The sequence below is a fragment of the Leptonychotes weddellii genome, chromosome 13, assembly GCF_054177405.1.
Source record: "Leptonychotes weddellii isolate Sample4059 chromosome 13, ASM5417740v2, whole genome shotgun sequence".
Lineage (NCBI taxonomy): Eukaryota > Metazoa > Chordata > Mammalia > Carnivora > Phocidae > Leptonychotes > Leptonychotes weddellii.
This window is the reverse complement of record NC_138381.1, coordinates 35,730,879-35,739,102: the sequence shown is the minus strand read 5'-3', so window position 1 is coordinate 35,739,102 and position 8,224 is coordinate 35,730,879. Positions and strand designations below refer to the sequence as shown.

Below are 8,224 nucleotides of genomic sequence, written 5' to 3'. Positions count from 1 at the left end.
TATATATGTACAAAAATAAGGGTAAATATGATGAAGGGATGGAATATGACTGTAAAGATGAAAATTATAAAGGATTTTATAAAAGGAATTGCTAAGAAGTTGGTTGAAAAAAGAAAGAAGAGGATTTAAAAAAAAAGGGAGAGAATGTGTTCAGGCAGTAGACTAGAACAAAGCCATACACTAGAAATTTAGGGTATATTTTGGTCTGTTAGAAGAAACTGTATCCCAAAATTTTAAAGAGAAAACAACTTATATATATATATACCAAAAATAAGGTTAACTACTATGAAGGGATAGAATATGACTCTAAAAATGAAAAATAAAAAAGATTTTTAAAAAAAGGGATTGATAAGATGTTGGTTGAAAAAGGAAAAAAGAAAAAAGAAAATTAAAAAAATTTGCCATGAAAGACTAAAGAATCAGGGGGGTAAAGGAGATGAATTCTATGTGTTGTATTTCCCTAGTGCTGGAGTTCTGCCATTCTCAGTGATCGGTAAACTTGGTCTTGGCTGGATCAGTTCCTGCTGATCTTCTGGGGAAGGGGCCTGTTGCCGTGGTTCTCAGATGTCTTTGCTGGAGGCGGAATTGCCCCGCCCTTGCCCGTCCGGGCTAAGTAATCTGCTCGGGTTTGCTCTTGGGAGCTTTTTTTCCCTCCAAGCTTTCCATACAGCTTTGGAGGACGAGAGTGAGAATGGCGGCATCCCAGTCTCCACCCGGAGGAGCCAAGAGCTCAGGGCCCCACTCCTCAGTGCGCCCCCAGAGAAAAGCAATCACTCCCGTCTTCTCAGTCTCCGGCCTTACTCTGTGCTCACTGTTTCTATCTCTGGCACACAACCCCGTTTGGAGTCTCCAAACCCAGCAGATTCCTGGGGGAGGAAGGAGAGTCTTCGGGGATCTGCTGCTTGTTTGGTCCCTACTTCCAGAATGTGGTCGCTTTTCTGTTCAGAGAGTTGCTGCTATTATTTTCTTCAATCTCCTGTTGCATTCCTAGGTGTTCAGAATGGTTTGATCCCTATCTAGCTGAGTTCCTGGGACCAGACGAAATTTAGACCTCCTACTCCTCCGCCCATCTTGCTCCTCCCCAGGCAAAAGTAAATTCTTAGCAAAAATATGCAAAACATAAAAGATATGAGTGTTGAAAAAGTAAAAATATGATAGACGATAGCACTAGTCAAATAACTATAATATATAATATATAAGAATGATCTAAATTTATCCAAAAAGAATAAGCAAATAAGAATTATACAGAAAAATTGTAAACAGATACTTTTTTTACTGAGAAAAAAAACTTTTTGTGATCGAATTATAGTTATGTTTCTGCATAGAAGTGCACATGATGACTTTAAGACAAAAATTATTACTAGAATTAAAGGACACTTTATAATGGTAAGAGGGTCAATCCATCACGAAGGTATAACGGTTATAAACATATACAAACTTAACAAGAGCCTCAAAATGAAGTAAAAGCTGACATAATTGAAGAAAGAAATAGACAATTCAACAATAGTGGGAGACTTCAACTGCCTAATTTAAATAATGGATGAAACAACTAGACAGAAGATAGACAAGTAAACAGTTTTGAAAACATGATAAACCAACTATACCTAAGAAACAACTATATAATATTTCACTAAGAACAGAAAACACATTTTTCTCAAGTGCATATGGAACATTCTCTATAATAAAGCACATATTATGCCATAAATAAGTTTCAATAGATTTGAATAGTGTTGAAATCTGAAAAAGTATCTTCTTTGACTACAATGTTAAAAATAGAAATCGATAACCAAAGAAAATTTGGGAAATTTTCAAATATGTGAACTTTAAACACAATCCTAAATAAATAATGGGTCAAAAAAGAAATCACAAGGGAAACGAGAAAATACTTTGAGATGAATAAAAACAAAAAGACAACACAACTAGATACATAAATTTAGTAAAATCAATGGTCAGAGGGAAATATGTAGTTATCTATGCCTATATGAAATAAAAGAACTTTGGTCACATCCTAAGAAAAAGGGCAAACTAAATCCAAAGATAAAGAAAAATATTAGGATATAAATCCTCACAAAATACTAGCCAAATCCAACAGCATAAAAAAAAAAGGATTATGCACCATATCCAAATGAGATTTATCCTAGAAATGTTCCGACATGTGAAAATCAATGAATGCGATATACCAATTAACAGAATAAAGGGAAGAAACCACACAAGCATTTCAATAGATGCAGAAAAAGTATTTGACAAAATTCAATCCCATTTATGGTAAAAACACACAACAAAATAGGAATAGAGAGAAGCGTCTTCAACAGGATAAAGAACCTTTGTGAAAAATCCCCAGCAAACATCACACTTTATGGTAAAAAATAAAAGTTTCCCCCTAAGGTCAGGAAAAAGACAAGCGTATCTATACTTCGCCACTTCGTTTCAATACTGTTCTGGAGATTCTAGCCACAGTAAGTAGACAAAAAAATGAAATAAAAAGAATCAAAAAGATGCTTTTTGATTGGAAATAAAATTAACAAAAGTGCAAGACTTCTTCACTAAAATCTATAAAACATTGTCAAAAAAAAATTAATGCCTAAGTAAATACAGAGGTACCCTGTATGAGTATTCTGGAAGACATAATCTTGTAAAGATGCTCAAATCCCTAAAATTGGTCCACAGATTCAATGTAATTCCTATCAAATTCCAACAGCCTTTTTTTTTCCCCAGAAATTGTCAAACTGATCCTAAAATTCACATGGAAGTGCAAGAGACTCAGATTAGACAAAGAGAACAGTGTTGTAGAAATCATACTTCTAGTTTTAAAAATTACTACAAAGCTATAATACACAGTATGGTACTGGCATAAGAATGGACTGTAGATCAATGGAGTAGAACTGAGATTCATCAAATAAACCCATATTTATGGTCTGTTGATTTTTACAAGGGTGCCAAGACTATTCAATGAGAAAAAAAAAAAAGTCTCTTTTTCAACAGATGGTACTAGGGCAACTGGGGATATACATGTAAAAGAATGAATTTTGACTCCTACCATAAATCATATACAAGAATTAACTCAAAATGCATCATAAACTTAAATGCAAGAGCTAATACTATAAAAACTCTTGGAAGAAAACAGAGGTGTAAATATTTGTGACCTTGGATTAGGCAATAGTTTCTTTGATGTGACATCAAAGGAACAAGCAATTTTAAAAATTAGATCAACTGGCTTCATCTAATAAAATTTTTTTGTCCTACAAAGGACATTATCAAGAAGATGAAAATACAACCCCTACCATGGGTGAAAACATTTGCAAATCGTGTATTTGGTACAGATCTTGTTTCTGAAATACGTAAAGAATTCCTACAACTCAAGAATTTAAAAAAAAAAAAAAAAGACAACCCAGTTTTAAAATGGCAAAAGATTTAAACAAACATTTCTCCAAAGATAAACAAAAGGCCAGTATGCACATATAAAGATCTTCCCATGATTAGTCATTAGAGAAATGCAAATCAAAACCACAATGAAAGGTCACTTCACGCCCAGTAACAATGGCTACCATAATTTAAAAAAAACAAAAACAAAAAAAGCAAACAAGAAACAGAATATAACAAGCCCTGATAAGGGTGTGGAAAAACTGGAATCCTCATATACTGCCGTTTGGAATGTAAAATACCGCAGCTGCTATAGAAAAAAATTTGGCAATTACTCATAAAGTTAAACATCAAGTTACCAAATGACCCAGCAAGTCCAGTCCTAAGTGTATACCCAACAGAAATAAAAACAGATGCCCATAAAAGCTTGCATTCAAACACTCATAAGAACATTATTCATAATAGCCCCAAAGTGGAAACCCAAATATCCATCTAGTGATGAATGTATAAACAATACGTGGAATATTCATACAATGTAATGTTATTCAGCCATTAAACGGAACCCTGACAAAATTCTAGTTTAATAAAAGACAGACACACAAAGACAAGTATTTCACAAATTCATTCATATGGAATGTCCAGAATGGTGTCCCATCCGGCCTCCCTACCCCGCACTGGCCAAATAAATCCTAGTTGTGAGGGCATTTCTGTTACCTCTGAAATCTTGAGATAAATACTGAAAGAAACGGCATCAGAGCTATGCTGAGCGATGGCACCGTATGCGCCCCAGAAAGCTGTCAGGCTGCGCCTCACGGCGCCCCAACAGCCTGCGGGTACCCTCAGAGTAACGCGACTGCTCGCGGCCGCAGTCCATTGAAGGCAGGGCGCAGGCGCTGCCGGGAGGTCCGCCCACAATTTGTCCAGGAAGTTGTGGGGCTGAAATGCCCTCGTGCAGGGCTTTGCGCTTGTGCGTCTCCGCCACGACCTGGTGGGGGCGGGCGCTGTGATGGAAGGGGTCCCTGAGCAGGAGCTGCCGGTGGCCAAATACGCAGTGGGGGAAGACCTGGCCGCCCGGTGGGACCGCAGGTCGACGGCAAAGTAAAGGACTCCTTGAGGAGCAGTAGGCCTTCACGATAAACATGGAGGTGCCAGCCACCAGGGACTCCTTGAAGATGTGACCCTCCTTCCTGTTGAGGAACCTGTAGAGGCCGCCAACCACTCTCCCCGGTCCCCGGAGCTCCACAGGTTGGATGGGCTCCCTGCGCCGGTGCCAGCTGTCTGTGCGCTGCGCTAAAGGTGGTGCCACGCCATGGCGTGATCCGGATGGCATCCTTGTACGGCGTCACATCGCAGATGTCAAAAGACACGCCTCCTCGCACATTCTCCTGGCATAGCAGCCCTTCTGGAATCCCGCCACCATGGTATCCTTGATTTCGTTGAGGTACTGTACCGTCCTGGCGATGTTGAAGATGTTGGGCCGGTGCCATCTGCCCCTGAGCACCAGATCTTGCGGGTGTAGGCCAGTCTAGGCCAGGTTCCACTCATACTTTTCGGCCCCACAGTGGCCTGCTGCTTCAATTACTTGCGGGCCCACACCTCGCCCTGGTTGCTGTCCTCTGCCAGGTGGTCGTGGAAGGGCCACACCTTCACGTACAGCAGATTGTGCTGGTTTGGGGATTTGGACAGGCAGAGCACCTTTGACTCTGGGTCGGATTTCTTGATAGGGATGCCAGTGTAGACCTCCTCCGGGTTCTTCAGGCAGGTCTCCTGGTGCAGCTCACTGGCACCGGCGATTGTGTGCTTCCAGGATCCACTGCTCAGTGATGCACGGCTCTGTGGGGTCCGACTTGGCTGGCCAGCTGCCTCGGCCCCTCCACCAGCTTGGCTAGGTCTGCAGTGTTCTTAGCCTCCCCCGTGAAAGTGATGACAAACCGTACACTGAACTTCGTCACCTGCGTGTTGCGGGTGTCCTCCAGGGTGGTGATGGTACCAGTTTTCAGCAGGAATTAGTCAACGCACACTAGACCTATGATATTCCCAACAAGGTACATAGGTTTGTGGTTGCCAGGGGCTGGGGGGAGGGGGAATAGGGAGTGTCTGCTAATGGTATAGGGCTTCTTTTAGGGGTTATGAAAGTATTCTAGAATTAAATAATGTTGATAGTACTACACAACCTTTTGATTATACTGAAAACACTGAATTGTGCACTTTAAAGAGGTGAATTTTATGATATGTGAATATAAGTTTTTAAAAAGTTAAACAATATTACCCAGAACAGCGTTTAGTAAGCTGCATGCTGTGTAAATCTCTGCTTCAAATGAGTCTGATTGGACAATCCAGTCCTTTTTATAGTATCTATGATATCTCAAGGGAAATTTGTAACTTTAAATAATGATATTAGAAAAGAAAAGATCTAAAAACTAGTGATCTAAGCATCCAGATTAAGAATATGTGAAAAAAGGGCGCCTGGGTGGCTCAGTTGGTTAAGCGACTGCCTTCGGCTCAGGTCATGATCCTGGGATCGAGTCTCGCATCGGGCTCCCTGCTCGGCAGGGAGTGTGCTTCTCCCTCTGACCCTCCCCTCTCTCATGTGCTCTCTCTCTCTCTCTCTCATTCTCTCTCTTTCAAATAAAAAAAAAAATCTTAAAAAAAAAAAAAGAATATGTGAAAAAACAAACCCAAAGAAAGTAGAAGGAGGAGAAGGCGTAATATCTTAAATTAATAAAATAGAAAACAGACCAACAACTACAAAAAACTCTAGAGATAGTTAAAAAGATCAGAAATTACCACTTTGAAGAGTTTAGCACAGATAAACACATCTGGCAAAATTGATCAAGACAAAGAAGACACAAATACAATATTATGAATATAAAAGAGGAATAACTGAATGTAGAGAGAAAAGTAAAAGATATTAGTAGTGTTGTATCAGTATATTTAAAATTTAACCAAATGAAAAAATTCTTAAAAGAAAAAATTATAACTTGCCAATAGTGAATTAAGAATAAACAGAAAGCCTAACTAGTCCTATAACCAATAAATAATTAATATCAATAGTTTGTGTCTCTAAAAATTAAGACATAAGTTCAGGTAAACATTCAAGAAAATTAATTAAAATATTATTTTTTTCAGAGAATAGAAAATGAAGAAACATTTCCCCAATCCAATTGTGAAGTCATAAATACCTTGCTAACAAAAGCAGATTAAAACAAGGTAAGTAAAAAAACTTAGGGACCAATGTTACTCTAGAGCATAGATGCAAAAATCCTAAACAAATGACTATTCAATCAAATCCAGCAATATATGAAAAGAAAATTAAAAAAATAAATTTGTCCCATGAATGAAATTTTAACAACTGAAAATCTATGCAACTCATTAAATTTAAAAATTAAAGAAGAAAAACTTAATCACAGAAAAATTTCAATAGATGTAGGAAAAGCATTCATAAAATTCAATACATATTCATAATTTATAGTATGTTATAGAGATAACCTCAAAAATACCATCACATTTAATGGTGAAACATTAAAAGTCTCATTTTAAAAATCAGGAACAAGAAGATAAATGTGCATATTTTTATTGCTTCATTTAATAAGGTTCTGAAGGATCTAGACTAAGCAATAGAAGAGGGAAAGTGATAAAATTATAATGGGAAGAAAGTAAAAATCAAACCTCATTATTTTCAGATGATCTGACTTATTAGTGAATTAGTAAGACAGCTAAAATTGTAATATGAGATTAAAAGTATAAAAATATATATGTATAGTATCAGCATGTTTATATATAATGTACAAAACTAAATGTGATTTGGGAGAGGTGAGAAAACTCAGGGTTCTATTTCTTAATGTGGGTCATGAGTGCACAGATAATCAATTTTATCAGTATTCTTTATACTTTACATATATGTTACAGGTATTTTTAATGTACAAAATATTTCCTATTACAACAAAGAAGACACTAATCTGTAAAAAAAAAAAAATAGCACAGCCTCTGCCTGTTGTATGGAATACAAGAAATAGAAAAACTAATGCAGTATCAGTATCATAATTCAAATAAATACGTGATACTGCCATGAAATGCAGTTTTGTACTTAATGAAAATATTGCCTAAAAATCACAACATTACAGGTGGTAAGTTTGTAAAAAGGTACTGTTAATTTTAATAGAAATTATTATCCCGGAGCTAACCATTTGTAAACATGAGTCATCTGAAAATACTGTTGGTCAGCGTGTTTAATATCTGAATGTGACTTGTCAGAACAATTTGGAAACGTTTAATAATTTGTTTTATTATTTATTTCAGGTGAGAGCACAGAATAATTATCCAATTCTGTATGTTTATTTATAGTATAATAATTTTAATATGACCACAGTAGTTTCATGATGACTGACACAACATAAGGAAAGGATTTATTTTTGATGTTAAGAAAAGTGTTGTGGCGAATGTCATCTGGTGGAAGTTAATAAATAAGACCTCACACTGTGTTCTTATGATATTAATGACAGACTTAATGACAAATATTTTCAAAGGTTGGTACATAATTAGGTTCAGTACATCATCCAGCAAAGATTGCTTTGGGCTTAAAAGTTTGAAATCTGCCAAGACATAGCAATAAACACTGAGGTCTGATAGATATCTGTAGTTTGAACGTAGACATCTCAATGCTTTGAGAGCTGAATGTTCTCTGTAGTGGTTGGTTGATTTACCCACAGAATGGGGAGCTTAATGATGGTATGATGCCAAAGAGATAGAAGTTAATTTTAATCCGTAATCAGTATTTATGCCAGCATTCCAAATATTAGTTCTAATGTCATTTAAATACAAATATTCTAAACTTACTAAGCAAATACCAAAAGACAGTTGATTA

The 8,224-nt window shown here is 37.0% G+C and overlaps 1 pseudogene; it reads right to left on the bottom strand.

Annotated features, from left to right (window-relative positions):
- Positions 1-3,981: 3,981 nt before the first annotated feature.
- Positions 3,982-5,411, bottom strand: LOC115941271 (elongation factor 2 pseudogene; annotated as a pseudogene).
- Between the last annotated feature and the right edge of the window lie 2,813 nt (positions 5,412-8,224).